This window comes from Microtus oregoni, unplaced genomic scaffold, assembly GCF_018167655.1.
Source record: "Microtus oregoni isolate MIOR12 unplaced genomic scaffold, Mior012 000005F_ref0000423, whole genome shotgun sequence".
Classification (NCBI taxonomy): Eukaryota; Metazoa; Chordata; class Mammalia; order Rodentia; family Cricetidae; genus Microtus; species Microtus oregoni.
Window position 1 is genome coordinate 56,146,327 of NW_024543064.1, and position 18,992 is coordinate 56,165,318.

Below are 18,992 nucleotides of genomic sequence, written 5' to 3' on the forward strand. Positions count from 1 at the left end.
TCAAGGGGATCAGCTCACCTGGACTCTGAATACACCCCCATGCATGGGCAAATGCAAACGAGCACGCAGGGGGCGAGAACACTCACAAATACAGGTTAAATCAATCATTCTTTTTAATGGGCAACTTAGTTAGGACTGGTGGTGCAAACGTGAAGTCTAAGCACTTGGAAGGTAAAGGCAAGATGATATGGGGTTCAAGACCAGCTTGGGCTCCATGAGATAGAGAAAAGAGGAATTTGCATAAAAACAATTATTTTATTAATTTAATATAATTCTTATTCACTAAGGTATATCTCTAAGGACTTCATCTAGGCAAACTTTATTAAGTGTGTGCTACTGTTAGTCAATAAATTAATTGGACAATTTATTTTTATTTCTCAATAATTACCATGATCTTGTCCCTCCCCAGCCCACCACTTCTCTATTCTTGCCCCTATATTTAATTATTGGAAATGCCAAAGTCTGGCACTAGTTTCAAAGCAAATGATGAAATTGAGGGGTGAAACCCGTGAAAGCAATTGGAGGAGTTTTGGAATTGGATGCATGCTTGTGATGCCAGAATTTGCGAGGCAGAAAATTCAGGTGAGTTTGAGGCCAGCCTGGACTACAGGTTGAGTTTGAGACTAGCTTAAACTACATAGGGAGCTCTTGTTTCAAAGTTTGTTTTTAAGTTTATGTTGGAAGCATTTAGACTTCTTTCTCTTTCTGCATGGACCAGAGGCTTTTTGAAGAGTGGCATAGAATTTTCAATGATTTTCCTGTGGACTGGAATCAACCGAAAAACCCATGTGCACAAAATTTAAGTGATTATGAAGTAAATGGCTGACCTAAAGAAAAGGGGAGCCGCTTCATTAGCCGTACGTGTTGTTTTCTCTCAAGCTTCTTGCCTTCTCTTGGCTACTGTTAAGGCATCCGTGATCAAAACAAGGAGGACATTTACTCAGAGACAGAGAAGTGGCGGCTCCCTAAACTCTAATAACCAGGAATAGATTCTCTCTATGCGCTTCTGCAGACGGTGCTCAGGGTGTTTACAAGGTGCTTTGATGCCTCATCAAGAGCATGCAGCTTCACAGTAAGTTAGACATGGAAAGTTGAGTGCCAAACAGAAGTCTATTTGTTCAGCCAAGGAAAATCAAAGTACCCACGACTTTCCAGTAAGTGACAACCGGGGTCTGCAAATGGGGTCTTTGGAACCATTCACAAAATTGAAAGAAGAGAAAAATAGCTGCTGGGGATGTTTTCCGCGTGGCGGGGGCAGGTGGGAGGCTCCAGACTGGCCCGCGGCGCGTCCGCACCTGGCAAGAGTGCCCGAAGCACACCTGCGGGGCGGGGCAGTGTCCCCGGACGCACTCCCCCCCGACCCCCACCTCCGGCTGCAGACCTGGTTCCTCCAGGGGTGGTGGTTGGGGGGGGGGGGGAAGATCGGCTAGAGGGGCGCAGAAGTGCTGGCTGGAGCAGCTTCTGAGCACCCGCTCGCCTCCAGGGGGCCTGGGCGCCCGAGTTCCGCGGCGCACAGCCAGCGCGGGCCGGCGCCTCCCGGAGGCGCACCGAGTCGGCCGTGCGCTGCGAGGACAGGTGCAAAGATGGGCTCGCTAACTCCTGCTGTCTCCGCTAGCCGTTGCACCCCCTCTTGCCTTCTTCTTAGTGTCTTTTTAGTGTTTGGATCCGTTCGCGTTTCGTTATGCGTTGCGCCGAAAATGACTCGATCGTTTCCCTACTTAATTGAACGCTGACTGCAGAAAATGCCTTATAGGGAGTTGGATTAAGAGGGAGGAAGGAGGGTGTGTGTGTGTGTGTGTGTGTGTGTGTGTGTGTGTGTGTGTGTGAGAGAGAGAGAGAGAGAGAGAGAGAGAGAGAGAGAGAGAGAGAGAGAGGAAGCGAGCAGGGGGCTTCTATCTTCTGGACAGACAGAATGATCCATACTGTCATTAACAGTTTTGACCCACCCAGACCCCACCCTTCGGTTGCATCCATCACAGTCACTACAAAGGGGCCGCGCTGTCTCACAGCTTGCCCTGTTCCTGGGGCTCTCGGGCTGGCTTAATGAGGTGCACCCAGTCGGAGCTATTGTGCAGCGCGATCGAGACAGGAGCAAGACTACAAGGATCCTTGCAGCTGCTCGAAGCAGCCGTGGCTGCAGTAGCCGCTAAGCCCAGACCTCAAGTGGATGGATGACTCTGGAAGTGTTTTCCTGAAGGAACCCGCCAGGCTTTGGAAGACTGTGGCAGGGTTAGTGAACTTAGATGGGGCTTTCCTGTGGTGCACTTGAACTGGCTGGAGGCAAAAACGGTCGCTCGGGTAATCGCGGGGGTGCTGGGGGCGGGGGTGGTACTGGCGGTTTAAAGCCAGTCGGTCAAAAGGCGGCTAGGATCAATTTCCCCTCCAACCACTCAACTCTCCCTCTTACCTTTTGTTAGCTTGGCTTTCCCACCCCCTGCTCCTCCTCCCTGGACTGGTCTGAACCCTGCATTTTGCTCAGGGGTTTGATTGTTCACTGAAATGTAATTCTGATTGGTGAATGCTCTCTCTTTTTGTTGTTGTTGTTGTGACTACTAGAGATTACCTTAGTCCTGCCTTCCCAGTTCTGCGCCCAGCAAAAGCAGTTTTGAAAAATTAAGTGCAAAAAAACATGACAAAGCAATATGAGATTGCTGTGGTAAGTGAACTTTTAAACCAAAAATTATCATTCTTCTGATATGCTCTGTCTGTGGGTAGCATAAAAAGGATTCACACACAAAGGGTTGGGGGCTGGAGAGAGGGGGTGATTAAACGGACAGACAAAACCCACTATTTCTGATTTGTTTACCAGGTTTTTTTTTCTCTTTTTCTTTCTTTCTCCTGGCAATGGTCAACAGACAAGTTCTGTTCTTTATTTGATAGTATTGGGTTGGCAATGGCCTTGAGGCATTTAAAGTGGGTGAGAGTTGACAGTCAGTAGGGGATGGGGTCCCCACCCTCCGGAACTAGGATATTGTCTGTTTCCCAAAGAACCCTGACACTCTGACTTCCTGAACTTACCAGAGTTCTCTGGGGCCTTCCCTATAACTAACAGAAAAAGAACAATAGCATCCTGCTCAGCCCCTGAGGCTACCCTGTCTCCTCCCATGAGTGCACCCCTCACTCTCCCTCAGGTAGCAACATTAGAGGTCTTCATTCTTAGACAGATTTTGCATCCTGAATTGAGAACCACAAAATGCATATGAAGAGCTGTGGACTTAGAAGGTTCCGGAGGCCTTCTGTATCCCTTCCTTGCATATAGCAGTGTTTCCTGTCCCACATCCTTTAGGGGGGAAATGTACGAATCCTTTCAACACTTTCTGAGTCGCTTTCATTTATTTTAAATTGGAAGCGTATTCCAGGGAAGGATTCCTCAGTTTTGCCGTTCTATCTCATTCATTTTCTGAGAATGGCTATCCAATATGGTATTTGTGGTGTAGCCAAGTTAACAAAGTCCCGTAAAGGGCTCAACTCTGAAGAATTCTAAACTCTGGCTGGACCTTCTCCTATGGGAGAGAAGCATTAGTGCACAGCAGTCTTGACTTATTATTATTTTGTTTTGTGGAGCCAGCTGCTGTTTTACTTATTTAGGGTTTTTGCCATGGAAATGACCGAGATGTTCTACACTGCAATGGACCTGCACACAGTCTGATAGGGGAAGGTCATCCGAGTTTTCAAATCTGAATGGTGTTAGAAACCCAAAATGCCCCTTGAAAGGAATTAGTCCTTGTTTTGTTGAGCCTCTGAACTTTAATTTCTATGTGTGTTGACGTGATTGCATTCCTATGATTCTCATGATGCAGTCTAAATTTTTTTTCAGTAATTATAAACTCCCTGTGAACCTAGAAACTTGAAAAAATACTTTTCAAGTGTTTTATGGTACAGATGAATAGTTTGTACATGTCTTTAATAACTATTTTAACAAATGACATTTTGCTTATTCTACATATAGTTCCTGTAACTTCCCAGTACCTTTCATAGGAAAGAGCTCCAAATTCAGCTTTCCAAGTCATCAGTGCTGCTGTTTTCAGTTAGAGCTTCCAAACCCAGTAGCCAGTTAGAGTACTTCCTGGGTCAATTTAAAAAAAATCAGGTCAGGTCTGTAAAAAATGTAGAGAATAAGCCTCAGAAGTTTAGAATTCAGTATTTTATGTTTGGAGTAGCAGGACCTCAATAGGGAAGCTTGCTTTTCTACGCAGTTGGTGCTGGGTCATAGCCAGTTAGCAGTGTTCTTAGACTAGAGACAGCTGGCTAGCAGTGTTCTTAGAGACAGACAGACAGACAGACAGACAGACAGCAGTGTTCTTAGAGACAGACAGACAGCTAGCAATGTTCTTAGACTAGAGACAGCCGGCTAGCAGTGTTCTTAGAGATAGATAGCCAACTAGTAGTGTTCTTAGACTATGAACAGCCAGCTAGCAGAGTTCTTAGACTTTAGACAGCCAGCTAGCATTATTCTACAGACATAATTCATTTTGGACCTTACTACTCCACTTCCTTAACTATTTAACTATGTGATTAATCTCAAACTATATTAGCATCAACTTGGGATTTTGCATAAGTATATTGAACTGTATTTATATATAAAATATTAAAGTGAGAATATTATTTTTCCACTGTATAGATAATTGTAATTAAGTGTCTCCTGTACATAATAAAATAGGTTAGTTTGACACTTTAATTTAGAAAAATATCTATAATTAAGCGTTCTTTTAACCACGTTCCATCTCAAATCAGCCTTCAGATGGTTTTACTTAGCTTCCCACCTACACATTGAAAATACTGCTTCAGTTGAAGACACTCAAAAGAAACATTATTTTAAAAAGTTGGGGAACAAATAATTTCTGATATTTTCCCTCAAGAATTCTGTAGTTCCCTGCCATTGGTAAGGCTGCTAGGCATATATGGAAATTTCTTCATAGCAGAATGTAATATTAGAACTTACTTTTTCTAAAATATCAAAATAATGAAACATTTTAGGTCTAAAATTTAAATGTTCTTCTTAGGCATTATTAGCATAGGAGGTTCATGGAGATCATAGTCTGATATTTTCCCTCAACCTTAGTCTATTCAAATACATTTTAAAGTAACAGAAACTTTATCATGCTCATAAGTACAAAATTCTTTTTTTCCATTTTAAGATTTGTTTATGTGAATGTTTTCCCTGCACACATGTGCGCATTCCACGTTTGTGACTGGTTCCAACAGAGGTCAGAAGAGGGTGCTGGATCTCCTGGAAATGGTTATGGACGATTGTGAACCATCATGTGGGTGCTGGTAACTGAACCCCAGTCCTCTGCAAGAGCCACAAGTGCTCTTCACGGCTGAGCCATCTCTTTAGCCCCAAGAAGACAATTCCTAAGTGTTTTTAACTCTGACAAATAGTCATTGCTTCCTAGAATATGATTATTTTGTGCAATTATTCACATATTAAGAAGTAGATAAGATGTAGGAAATTAGAGTTGGGGGTGGGCAGCAATACCACCTCATGGTATGTCAAATACCTTGAAGATCTGAGTTCTTGGGTGATACACAGGGCATGAAATGTACCTAGGAGCAAGGAAGTAAGATAAATAGGACTCACTGAGGTGATGCTAACTTTGTCCCAGTGTTTGAGACTGAACCTAAGAACTCGTGCATACTAGGCAATAGCTCCACCACTAAACTATTTCTCCAGCAATACCAACATCTGTAAGCATTTATTTATTGGTGTGTGCATCTGCGGATATGGGCTCATAGGAGAATGACATGGCGCAGGTGTGGATGTGAAAGGACAGCTCTCAGGAGCCAGCTCACTCCTTCCACTCCGTGGGCTCTCGGGATTGAACTCGCGGAGTCAGGTTTGGCTGCAGGCACCTGTTGCCACGGAGCCATCTCTTGGACTCCAGTGTTAACATTTCTTAAGGGACAAAAGCAATCTTTCTTTATTTTATTAGCATTATATTTAATGTGTATCTTATATACCACTATGTAGTCTAAAATAGCTGTGAATTTACTAGTCAACATTATCAATCAGTTTAGCAGTCAGGATCTAGTCATATGGATGAGTGCTTTGTATGTATGATGTCAGTTAGTGTTCAAAACACTGAGGAGTAGTAGGCTTATGTGGCCCAGAAACTTGAGTTATTAGGGTCAGATAGATCATAAACCATGAGAGGGCTTGAACCAAAATCTATCACACTCTAAACTTCCCAAAAGAAAGTAAATTGCAAATTAAATAAGAGGAAAAATATGAAATAGTCTACTAGACTTCAAAAATATAAATAAAACCCACACCATCTCCATATATTCTCATTACCTGATAATTTTTGTTGTTTGCATGACAAGAATTTCTTTCAGAAAAAAATAAAAATAAATAAGCTTTGAAATATTTCTAACTAATCTTCCGGTTGGTTTTAGGTGTAGTAAACTGGTTTGATTGGTTATTTCTTCTCAGGGGCATTAGTTATGGAGAATTTGTTGTATTCTTTGTCCTGTCCCCAAATCAAACAAACAAAGAGGAAAACAAAACCTCAATTGCAGAGGTAAAGCATTTTAAAATAAATTTTCACAATTCCTACTTTTAAATAAAAGGAAATTATAACTGAAAACCTGATTTTCCTTCAATTGGAACCTGAAATTAAATAAGTAAGGTGTTTTCTTTTGCCAGCAATTTAAGCAGGATCTCTTTTCTGTGACATACTTCCCACAATAGCATCTGCCATGACATTGGCAGTCTCTACCTCAACTCCCCCAGTGAATCAGGGATCTCTATTTTACAAAGAGACCTCATTTGGTGAACCAAAAGAACCCTAAAAGTTAAGGTACACAGAAGGTTAGAAGTTTCTTTTTTTTTTAATTTATTTATTTATTAAAGATTTCTGTCTCTTCCCCACCACCGACTCCCATTTCCCTCCCCCTCCCACAATTAAGTCCCCCCCTCAACCTCAAAAGCAATCAGGGTTCCCTGTCCTGTGGGAAGTCCAAGGAACCCCCACCTCCATCCAGGTCTAGTAAGGTGAGCATCCAAACTGCCTAGGCTCCCACAAAGCCAGTACGTGCAGTAGGATCAGAAACCCATTGCCATTGTTCTTGAGTTCTCAATAGTCCTCATTGTCCGCTATGTTCAGAGAGTCCGGTTTTATCCCAGGCTTTTCCAGACCCAGGCCAGCTGGCCTTGGTGAGTTCCCAGTAGAACACTAGTTTCAAATAGAACACTATTCTATAATTCCTTTTTAAACATTAAAAGATGATAGATTCTTAGCAGGCTTGATGGCTTTCCAAACGGTAGCCATTTAGGCAGCTGAAGTGGGAGAACGGCGGTGAGTTCAAGCCAGCCTTGATGCAGTGTATCCTGCCTCAATGTCCCTCCCCATGGACCCTCCATGATGGGAGATTCTCCAACTGTCACTGAGAGAACAGCCTGTACCTTGTAAGTGCTCTTTTAAAATTCGTCTTTGATCCATATATATTCCATCTGCTTTGATTTGTTGTTTATACGATTAGATCGTGAAATCTATTCCTAAAATTAATCTGTTTAAATATTATCAAAATAATTAAGGCAGGTTGCCCAAATTTTCATATTGCCCATATGGAAATATATTTAAGTATATTGTTACAGCCAACAGGAAGCTGCTCAGTGCTTCAGTTTTACTTGAGGAAGAAGTAAAGCATCCAGAATAAGTCTGGTGATTTTATGCAGTAAGCAGGATCCTGGCTTGTCTGTGTAAATACTTACTCTTTTAAAATTATGTTACTTGAGCCAGGCAGTGGTGGCACACGCCTTTAATCCCAGCACTCAGGAGGCAGAGACAGGTGGATCTCTGTGAGTTTGAAGCCAGAATGATCTATAGTGAAAGTTCCAGGACAGCCAAGGCTACATAGTGGAACCCTGTCTTAAACAAAACAAAAATATAAAATCAAGCATGTGAGGGCCAGCAAAATGGCTCCTCTAGTAAAGATGCTAGTAGTGAGTGCCTAGAGACTTGAGCTTGATCCCTGGAACTCATATGAAGGTTGAGGGAGAGAACAGACTCCACAACTGTCCATTGGCCTTCATGTGTGTACACTGCATACCGTGTACATACACACACTATAGTAAGTACATAAATAAATCAACAAATTTGTAAAGCAGTTGAATCTGGGTGTACTGGCATATACTTGTAATCCCAACCATTTTGAAGAAAGAGGCAGAAGGTTCATAGGTTCAAGGCCAACCTGGATGACATAATAATACTATGTCTAAAAAACAAAAATGTTTAAAATTATACACATACGTACAGAGTTTATATTAATGGTCTTGTTAAGTGCAAAACTTTTTAAAGAATTTTCCAACTTTTTAAAAATATACTTATCTAGATTTACCATATATAAATTATATTACCATGAAATATCAGTAGATATTTTTCATATCAGATAATTTTGAATGTTAAGGAAGCATACCATAATGAGGAGACTCATGAAGCTCTAATGTGGATGGCATTTAAGATTCAGTTCTGGAACATTTTGACCCTAGAGCACATATCTTGAAAGACTGGTCAAATTTTACCCACAAGAAAGTCAATTTGGTTGTTTGCACATATTAAAAAATTTCAAGGAGGTTTAGTCTCTGTTTTTAATATTAAAATGTTTTCATGACTTTTCCATCATATCTATAATCTGAAAATTTGTAATATAATGTACTAAAATAAAAACACTGTGTCTAGACAGATTTTCTTTCCACTGAAATTAATCAAAATGCAAAATCTATTTATAGAAATAATAAATACATATAGCTGTAGATATAAAAGGCTGTGGTTATAGCAATGTGTAACAAAAAAGGAAATTTAAATTATTAAAACCTTTTTTTAACTTTAAACTTAAAGGATAACAGATACCATGAAAATAAATTTTACTAAATAATAAGACTACTTACTATACTTACTATTAACTAAAGCCCAGGACTATTTAATGTGAGTCTATGGAGACTCCTGCATTTTAAACATCTTACTACTACAGTCTCACAGCTTCATACAAGTTAGAATGTCTTTAAAACGTTATTGGGAAAAATATCAAGTATCTTTAAAGTAAAGAAAAAAAGACAAAAGCACCTTCAGGTTCTGTCTCAGTCCTGGGATCTTCTAGTTCTTCAATTATTCCTGTAAATTCTCTGAAGATGAAACTAAAACATGTTGTGTTATATGATGTGGACTTTTAGTACCTCTGAGAATGTGAACGTTTTCCCAGGACCTCACAAAATAATGCAAACTAGATGCCACTACCCTTGATGGACACTGGAAAAGCTTGAAAAGGCAGTAGCAATGCTTTAAATTCCTTAAGATAGAGATGATAAAGATATAAGACTGGAGATTGTTTCTGCTAAGAAGAGAGAATCCAACTTTTTGAATGTTTCCAGAGCTGATTAATATTATAAACATTTCATGCAATCTTATAAATCACCATTATCCTTTGTTAAAGATAATGGGAGCTGAGACGTCTGTAGAAATTGAGGCTTGCGTTTGTTTCTAATTTCTCAGGGCTTAATCTACCAGCATCGAATCTGATTGTATGGCACTGATTGCATTCAAGATATGTTTGATTGTTACTGTCAAGGCCACTGTATCTGATATTACAAATGAGCAAAGACTTTACATATATCATTGTGTGTTGTCTAGTTACGTGCAATTCTGGAGCATCCATGGGAATGCCCTGCTGGAAACTAGAACCACGTTGCCAAGCATTGTACATTCCATGGCAGAGGTAGATGTGTCACCTAATGGTTAAATTTAATAAGACCAACTGTCAGAAGTATGCACTAAGTTCCTTTAAGGAGATGGAGGGTGGGCTCACTGGTGTGCCTGTACTGGGCACTACTTTGGCATTTGTGAAGGTGTTTTTCACAAACGGACTCTGTGCTTTTTTTTTTCATTAAAAAAAATAGAGTAAGGGATTTTGGAATGACGTGCAGAGAACTGGAAATAAACATTTGCATTTACATAGATACGCACTTATGACGAGGGAGAGTGAGCTTCCTGCATAGGATGCTGACTGGTCAAAGATTCATTAGCGTAATTCCTCAGACACACTGCCTTTGACAAATGGGCACAGCCAGGAAAGCCTTTAATATATTGATTATGTTAGTGTTTTGTTGCCAGTGGCGTAATGGATCCGGCACAAGCTCCATTTTTAGTCTTCTATGCTAAAAAGAAAAAAAAAATCTTGCAAAGTGTACAAGGTTTTCACAAGCATAGGTAATTAAATAACGTAAGTACAGAGGGAGACTGAGCTAGCTATGGTGAGGAAGGGGATGCAATAAAGAGGTTCTATGAGAACGATTGCTCTAAAAGTGTTTTGAGGTAGTTTCAGTCTCTTTGGATGGCTGCCGATTTGCCTGAGAGGAAGGAAGCCATGCTGATGTAAAAGCTTCCTTATTTGTGATTAATTTTCACTGCTCGTCAAGTTCAAGCCATCCTGTTTCTTTCTGCATCCTGCAGTGTGCAGTTTCACGGTGGAAACCATCCCCTCAGACCAGGACTTGGTGTGCATGTAGCACCTACAGTTAGGTGTGCTCTTGATACTCCCGTAAGACAGTGCGGCCCTTCTGGGATTCTCTCCTGGACCCTTTATTTATTTATTTATTTATTTATTTATTTATTTACTTCCCTGTGTTCATTTTTAGGAAACTCCTCTCGACATTGTTATATGTATTATTCTATAGGAAGGAAGTATGTAAAATACTCTTGAACTCATTTTACTCGTGAGCTTGAATAGCATTCAGATTAGAATGATTTCCCCCGAATTTTGTAGGCTTGCCCAATCCAGCTGTATATTTTATATGCTAATGTAAATTCTATTTTTGTTCCCCGTGGGGGTTTAAGTGATTATAATTGTTGCTCTTCAAAAGCCAAACAGATGATGATTGCTGCTTCAGGAGTGTACCAAAAGAAACTGGCTTTCATTAAACCTGCTCATCCACTTCTTAATCATCTCCATTTTATCTAGCTAAGAAGCAGGGGAAAAAAATGGCAAGTACAGTTCATTGAAGCCAGTTCAGTTATTTAAACATCACTTTATTGAACTAGCAGGAGGTGTTAAAAGTAGGGGGAATGTTTTCGTTCCAACACTGATATGTAGCCAGTGGCTCAACTCAAGCATTAGTTAAGCATCCAATGCCGGAGGCCACAGAGAACGAGAGGAGTCCTCTAGTGTACATATTAAAGAGTACAGCGAAGGCAGCTTTTCTATACACTCTTTTGCCAATGTGTTCAAAATGGAGTTACCTATTTCCTACCAAGTAAGAAAGACCTACAATGCATTCTAAATAATAAGGAAAATATCCTATAGAATGTGAAAAAAAAAGTGAATTTGACAGACTCTAAGAGGATGCTGGGTTCTGAGCCTGGTCTGGTGTCAAAGATCTTGTGAGGAATCTTTATGTTGAGCTTCTAGATCTGACAATAGGCTAGAAAAGGCTGTCACTGGTGTGTGTGTGGGGGGGGGGTTCCCTTAGTAGGCAGACATAGTGGCTACGAATTACCTGCTCTGCAGTGCTAGGGTAGCTAGGAGTTGGGTTGCACTGGACAGTGTTTCTGACTACATATTTGACTAGCTGCTCCACCAGTGGTATAGACAGTGCCCTGAACTCTAAGCCAGGAGCATCAGAGTGTCAGAGTCTACAGCTGTTCAAGCTTCCATATGCGAGAAAACAACTTGCCGCTTACAACACGGAAACTCCCACTTTCTATATAGGAACTGGAATATGGGCCTATCAACCCCTCTCATCTACAACGTAATCAGCGTCTCCTTGATCTACAACAGCTTGTCAGTGCATGATGCTAAATTATATCCAGACTGCAGAGTCATTTCTAAAGCCTGAAGGTAGATTGCCCTCAGGGAATACGTATTTTCACAGTGAGCTCCTAGGTAATCTATGCAATTTGCATTCTTAAATCGGGGGATAGTATATCAATGGCCTGCTCTCTAGAAATTCTGCATTAAAAACTCTGTTTGGTAGTGTGACCACTCTGGAACCTTCCTGAATGCCTATGCACAGGTATGTCAAGATATGTATCATTCGACTTTAAAGGGTTTGAGCCTGAGAACATTTCAATGTTCCAATGTACCTAGAGGAGCCCTGACAAAAATAGGAGGTTTTCTCACTTCTTCTCCACCTTGTCTCTTCTAGGACCTGAGTATCCTTCCTTCTCCTTAAACTCTGTTCTCCCCCCCCCCCCCCGCTTATTAACATTGTTAAAGCTCAAATTCTAAGAGGAAATTATTTCTGCTCCTTCCAAGGTGACAGACAAATCGCTCATCTAATAAATTAATTTCTAAACCAATGAAAAAATGTTAAGGATAGTCTTTCTGTGGTTAATACAAAGTCACTGTGAGCCATAAGTAACTTGAATATTCGTGTCAGGCTAGCATACCTTGTGCGTGTACACGTGAGTACGTACATGTACACATTTCTTAAGAGGTTACTCTTAATTGTGCGCCTCCTTTACCTTCACACCGGAAATAACTTATCTTGAAGGAGAACAGTTAAAAATGAACAAAAAAAAAAAAACCTAACTGAGCAGAAAAATATGACCCTGAAAAAATAAATTGGTAGGGTTGACTCATTTACTTATGTTTATTAAATAAAGGTAAAGCTACAAACATAGCTGACACTAAAGGATATCTTTGCCGGGAACGATTCTGTAATTTCCCAAGGTCATCTCTCATGTCTGTTCTTTCGTTTTACTAGCAGGAAATGGTGCTTATTCCATATAGCCACATGGCATAAATAAAACCCTAATATATACCAACCAAATATCCTTCAGCATCAGTAATAGCATCACAGAGAGCCAACATAGTTCAAGTCACAGTTTACAAACTGCACAGTAAGTGACCAAGGATGTGAAATCTGTACTGATTTTTAAAATTCTTTGTTTTTTGCTCTAAACCAGTGGTTTTTTTTTTTAATCCAAATCCCCGATGAAGTTTTGTTTGTTTTTGTTTTTTAAATAAACAGGTGTGCTTAGAACTCACCTCACAATTATCAAGTGGAATTCCCTAGAGTCAAGACCAGGAAAAAGAAAAGCCCCCTCCTCAGGTGGAAAGATGCACCCTGTGGCAGGTATTCTCATAAGACAAAGACTTTTTTCTTTCTTTTTCTTTTTGAGACAGGGTTTCTCTGTGTAGCCCTGGCTATTCTGGAACTCGCTTACTGTATAGATCAGTCTGGCCGCCAATGGAAAGATACACCTGGTTCTGCATCCCAGGTGCTGGGATTAAAAGCCAGTGCCTCCACACCTGGCTAGGGAACAAGGCTCCTTTTCATCTCGGATGCTCACTGCATGTGTAAAACAGTTGCTTTTAATTTCAGTGCCCATTTTACTAACGGCAAAGCTGAGGCTTAGGACGTTTGAGTGACTTGCCTAAACTCATAAATTAAGGACATAGGAAAATGCAGGGCCAGAATGAAGGTCTGCTTGAAGACTTAACTGCCTGAACTTGAAAAGCCCTTTTAATATACAGATGGAAAATGTATGGCCCTGCTTTATAGCTGCAATTTCCCACCCAGGAGCTTCAATTTTGCTGTTTTTATTACCCTAAGACTATCCAGATTGTATGGGAATTGTTTCCTTTTATAGCCTGGAAAGAAAGCCACTGTAGTCATGTGGAAGGCAACATGGTCTAATGGCTAAGGGATGCTTTAAAATTATAAGTAAAATGTTTTTGCTTTCTTTGTATAAAGGTCACTTCTTTGCTCTTAATTCACAAATTCAAGAAACTGCTGTAATTTCACTGTAGACTTTATGCAAACGGAAGGCAAGACCAGAAGTGCATGAGTTTTCTTCCAGGTCACTTCCTCATGAAAATATTAACAATTATCTAAAATCGTTTCTGGGAGATGCAGTTCTCAGAGAGGACTGCACAACTCTAGAATCTTTTTCTTTCTGATTTAGGGATGACAGCAATATTTTCAATAGTGATGACTCATGTCTAGGACTGAAATTTGTTTTTCATGAGTTTATACATTTTTCCCCTTGAATTGCACCAAAAATGGTTTTTTAATTGGCTTTAACTCATGCCCAATAAATTGGATGAGAATTGATTGCTGCAGTCCTGTTTGGTTTAGAATTATTCAAGGCTGTGCTTTGAGTCAAATGAGTGCATGAGTGAAGGCAGCGGCACTTTCTGTGCTCTGTTCCGACAAACAAGGCTCCTAAAAGAGTTATGATTCTTATCTAAAAATTAATATAGGTGCAGTTTATAAAACTTAAAAGTATAGTGATAGAGCACTTGAAAATAGGTCATATTACAAAAATGTTTCTCTAGTTAGGAATTGGGTTTTGATACCTTTCTCCCCTGTCTTAACAATACTACACATTTAGTCGAAATTCCTTTAAAATACATAGCGCCTGCCTGTCGCTCTTGTTCGGAACCCTACCATGGTTGCAGAATGCTTCTAAGTCGTGCCGTGAAATAAGAGATAAAGCAGAGAGCTGCATCATCCCACAGAGATAGACTGTGAGCCACTTTTCTGTTCTCTGAAGAGTGATTTTAAAGGCAAAAAATTAAACAGTATGAAAATTGAATTAACTTGGGTGGCTGTTTAGGGCATTGAAATAGCAATTCACTAAATGGTACCTGTCAGCAAGCCAGTTTTTGTTCAATCTCATTCTAATTACTTACTGTATTATGATTTTCATTTACTTATGTGCCACAGAAATATAAGCAAGTCATTTCAAGGCTTTCTTTCTTTCTTTTTTTTTTTTTTTTTTACTGGTTGGCAAAGGTTTGTTTTATGAAATTCTTTACTCGTGGTAGGAAAGGGTATAGTGGGTAAAAGAAATGATTAATTAATGAGGAGAGAAATTTCCCTTGATCATAATTTAGACAGGTAGTAAGTGAGGAAATAGTTAATTTTCTTTTCCCAGTTAGTATCAGCAAATTGCAACTGGACAGGAAAATTATGTCTGAGGTCGTCTTAAGAACCCAGGAGAGCACGTTCTTATATTGTGGTTCTGTTGTTCTGTCGTATTTGTTTCTCATCTGCATTAAGTTTAAATGTTTGATTTGGTCAGTGAAAGGTATTTTGCTTATAAAGCTCAGGGATGGCGGTCTGACATGTCTCGGAATCCAAGTCCTAAAGGACATTACTGAACCTGACCACTCCGCATATAGCAGCTGCCCCCACCTGGTGGTTGGAAGGGCAGAAGCCTGAGCTGGAGACTTTTTTTCTTTTCTGTTGAAACCCCAAGCTGTCTTTTCTGTAAAAGATAATACCTACTTAGAATTTTCACAAAGGCAACAATGCAGAAAATGTAGTGAGAGAATTAACTGTAAATCTAGTACGTTTCTGCTCAAATTAGCTTCTGGTTTAATGTTTCGGTGAGCATCCTCCATATAAAATGTAATAAGGTCGGTATTTCAGGAAACTCATATATAATTAAACAGTTAATATATACCATCCTCCCAATGGCTTTATTTACTGTACAGTTAGGGAGAAGACTCCTCAAAATATACAAAAACTAAATCACGTTCTTCAAATTTCGAGACAGTATTACCTAAAATTGAGTATATCCTAGGGCAACTTACAGTTTCAAAAATTCTAGTATTTTTCTCCAAATTGTTTTACAAAAGCAGTTATCAATTTGTTTCTCATTTATTTATTAGCAATAGACAAGCTATCACAAATGCAAGACATGTGAACATAATTACTTTTGATATGAAATAGTTTTGTCCGTTCATCTTAATTACTTATGCCTTATCATTTGTTCTTTTTTTTTTTTAAATATTTATTTATTTATTTTATTATGTATATAGTATTCTGTCTGTGTGTATGCCTGCAGGCCAAAAGAGGGCACCAGACCTTATTACAGATGGTTGTGAGCCACCATGTGGTTGCTGGGAATTGAACTCAGAACCTTTGGAAGAGCAGGCAATGCTCTTAACCGCTGAGCCATCTCTCCAGCCCTTATCATTTGTTCTTATTCAAGGGTTATGGCACCTGTAATCTGTGCTATCTTTAAAGAGGTTGGATTTCATATTAAAAGGTCCAATTGGGGTGTTGTGCCAAGCAGTGGGGAGGGACTTAGATTCAGACACTGTCAGTTTCCACTTGTTTATCTTGGGCAAATGGTTTAACTTTAGAGTGTTGTGTTGACACCTGAGTTTGGATGCCGCCTAACACATAGCTTGTGTTATCTTTCTCATGAGCAGGTTAGTGTGGGAGTCACGAGGATTAAATGGAAGGACTTGCTGATGGGAAACAGCCAGTTAGTGGGTAAATCAATGCTAGGGCTCATGTCTCCTTTCTCTAAGTCGAGGGCTTCTCCCACAATTTGTATCTTTCTAGCAGGGTTTTTAATGCCCTCCATAGGCACAAAGGTGTTTGGGAGGCATCCAAAACGAAGGAGGTTATCAGCAGCACAGGCCCTGGCTCCATTTCTCCTTCATACAGCCACCTTTCCCCTCTGGTTGCAAACGTATTCTATGTTCAGAATCCTGCCCCTTTCCCAGTGCTGAGTAGACCTATTTTGATCATCAGAATACATTGATTTTTATTAGTGTCGTGCTCCTCTCTTCCAAACGCGCCAGTCTCTCCTTGCTCTCTGTTATTCTGTGATCCTGTCATTTCCTTGGAAGAAGTTTTAAATTTCAGACAAAACTCGATTTATGTTGTGGGTCTCATTCGTGGACTTTCCAGTCCCATGCTGCTCAGCCGTTCCCAAATTGACATTAGTCAGTAATATGTAATTTGTCCTGGTACTTTTGTGTCTGTACTTCCCTTAGTTGATTTTCAAAGCCAGCATGGTGACATAAGCATGCTAAAGCAACCTGACAGCTGTACCTTCCAGCCCACTGCACTCAGGAGCTAGTAGCCTGGTCTTTACCACAGTGCTGCTTTAATTGTTACCTCTGAAACATCTTCTGTTTGTCCTGAACACTCCCTACCCCTGCATACTCAACAGTAGATTTGTAGAAAGATCCTTCAGACCGAAACTGAATGCTGTAATATATATTAATAATGCCCTCTTTATACAGACCTTATAAAGAGACGCAAACCTTCATGAATTCTTTTGATATGATTAAAACAGAAACATGCCTCTTTAAGTATTCATTTTGCATCTAGGAATTATTAGTATTCCAGAAAACACCAGTGTTCTATGAGTTAAATAATGAGCAGTGACATAAAAGAAAGGCTTTTCTTTTTATTGTCTGCACAAGGAATCCATAAATACCAGCAAGAGACAAAAAAAAAGAAAAAAAAAAGAAAAATCTCACAGTAAATTGTGTCAAAATGATTCAAGGAAGCGTCTATTTGTTCCTTCAATCAGCTTAAACAATCTGTACCTCATTCATTTATGTTATAGTTTCCAACTTGTGTGTATAAAATCTGGTACTTTAAACAACCATCGTCTTAATTTCTAAAGCTAGGATGACAATGACCAAAGGGATGGGATTTTCTTTCTATTATAACAGAATCCCTGGCCCCAAAATGTTGGTTGATCAAGAAAGCCCGTTTTTGATTTAATCATAGCAACCTTAATAGTTAAGAGGAGTTGGTATGGAAGAGCAATAAACAAAGTTTTAGCTACTCTGCGTCTATGCATATGCATTTCTTCCTGGTGCTAATTACACTTCCTCAGGAAGTCTAGTAGTCACATGACTAGACTTGCCCTTGAGTGGGTCAGCCCTATCAAATTATAAGATACCAAATAGCCACTAGAGTTAACATAAAACCGGCTCATCTGCTTCCCACCATGACCCACAGTGAAGTGAGACCTCCAAAGTTTATATCCATTCTTCTTAGCAGGCTGCTAAATTTTATTTCCTTCCAATTAATGACTCAGAGTCCACATCTGTAGCTATATCTTTATCAGTCCATAGCAATGGAAGCCTGGAGGAAATTGCAAAAAGCTATAAACCGTCAGCTAGTTGTGTTGTTCTGAAAGCCTGTAATCCGGTGTCAACTTGGTATTAATTCTCCACTTTGTTTTATTCAAAACAAACAAAAGAAAACCATATTATTAAAAGCTCTTTTATACAGTCTGTCTTTATATTCCTTTAGATATTTATTTCATAGATTTTTTTCAAGCACAGGCAACCTAGGAAATTGTATGCTAGAGTAGAAATTCCTTTTAGTGCATGTAAATGGAAAAATATAACAGCATATAAAAATACACGTGGAAAGGGAGAATGAGTCTACAGAAAGTCTAGGGCAGGGACACTGGAACCGATTTCTTTCCATGCCACAAATAACTGGCAACTTTTAAAATCATCTTTTGTAAATAACAAACATTAGAAAATGAGCATAGATTTTGTGTGTGTGTGTGTTGTGTATAATTGAATAATCAAGTGTTTCTACATTAAAAAAATACCTTAATTTGGTTAAACTTCAGTGTTCTATATTTGATTAAATATGATTCCATCAAGTAATTAACTGAATTATAAGCTATACAGAATGCCAAACACTAACATTTGAGCCTAACTAAAGTAACAATAGCCATAATTAATGCCACAGAGAGAACAGGTTGTAGGAACATCAGCATTCGGGAACCCCGCTCTCTGTTTCTATTAACCTTAGAAATGTTACCTAAATTCCTCATTCCTCTGCTGGGCTCCTGAATACAAGACATAATTTATGTCCCTCTCACCTCGCGGGGTTACCATGATAAATATGTAAAAGTGCATTGAGCTTTTTGTGATAAAAGGTACTATAAAAATCTAAGGTGTTTTTATTATTATATCAGTCAAATAGGATCTCAGACTCAGTTCCTTTTTGAAGACCTACAACTTTTTATGGGAGAATCATGAAATTGTATAGGGAAATATATTGGAGTCACATAGCAGGGCAGACAGAAGAATTTTATGCCTTCTGGGGCCTGTAAAACTTGGTTACAATTAGAAATATAAGAAGTTATTTATCATAGAATATATCAGGTAAGACATTAATGAGAGCAAATGAAAAATATTTAAGAGACCATATGCAAGGCAGAATTCTAATTCTGGCTTCACAAAAATAAAAATGCCCAAGATTGTAGTTA

At 39.5% G+C, this 18,992-nt stretch overlaps 1 protein-coding gene across 1 annotated transcript in view; it reads left to right on the forward strand.

The window, feature by feature from the left end:
- The first annotated feature begins 1,134 nt into the window (after positions 1 to 1,134).
- The window catches only part of Elavl2 (ELAV like RNA binding protein 2), a 157,168-nt gene continuing 139,310 nt past the window's right edge, over positions 1,135 to 18,992 (forward strand). The window contains exon 1 of the mRNA XM_041652266.1: positions 1,135 to 1,154. The gene's annotated coding sequence lies outside the window, so the exon portion shown is untranslated. The remainder of the gene's footprint in view (positions 1,155 to 18,992) is intronic.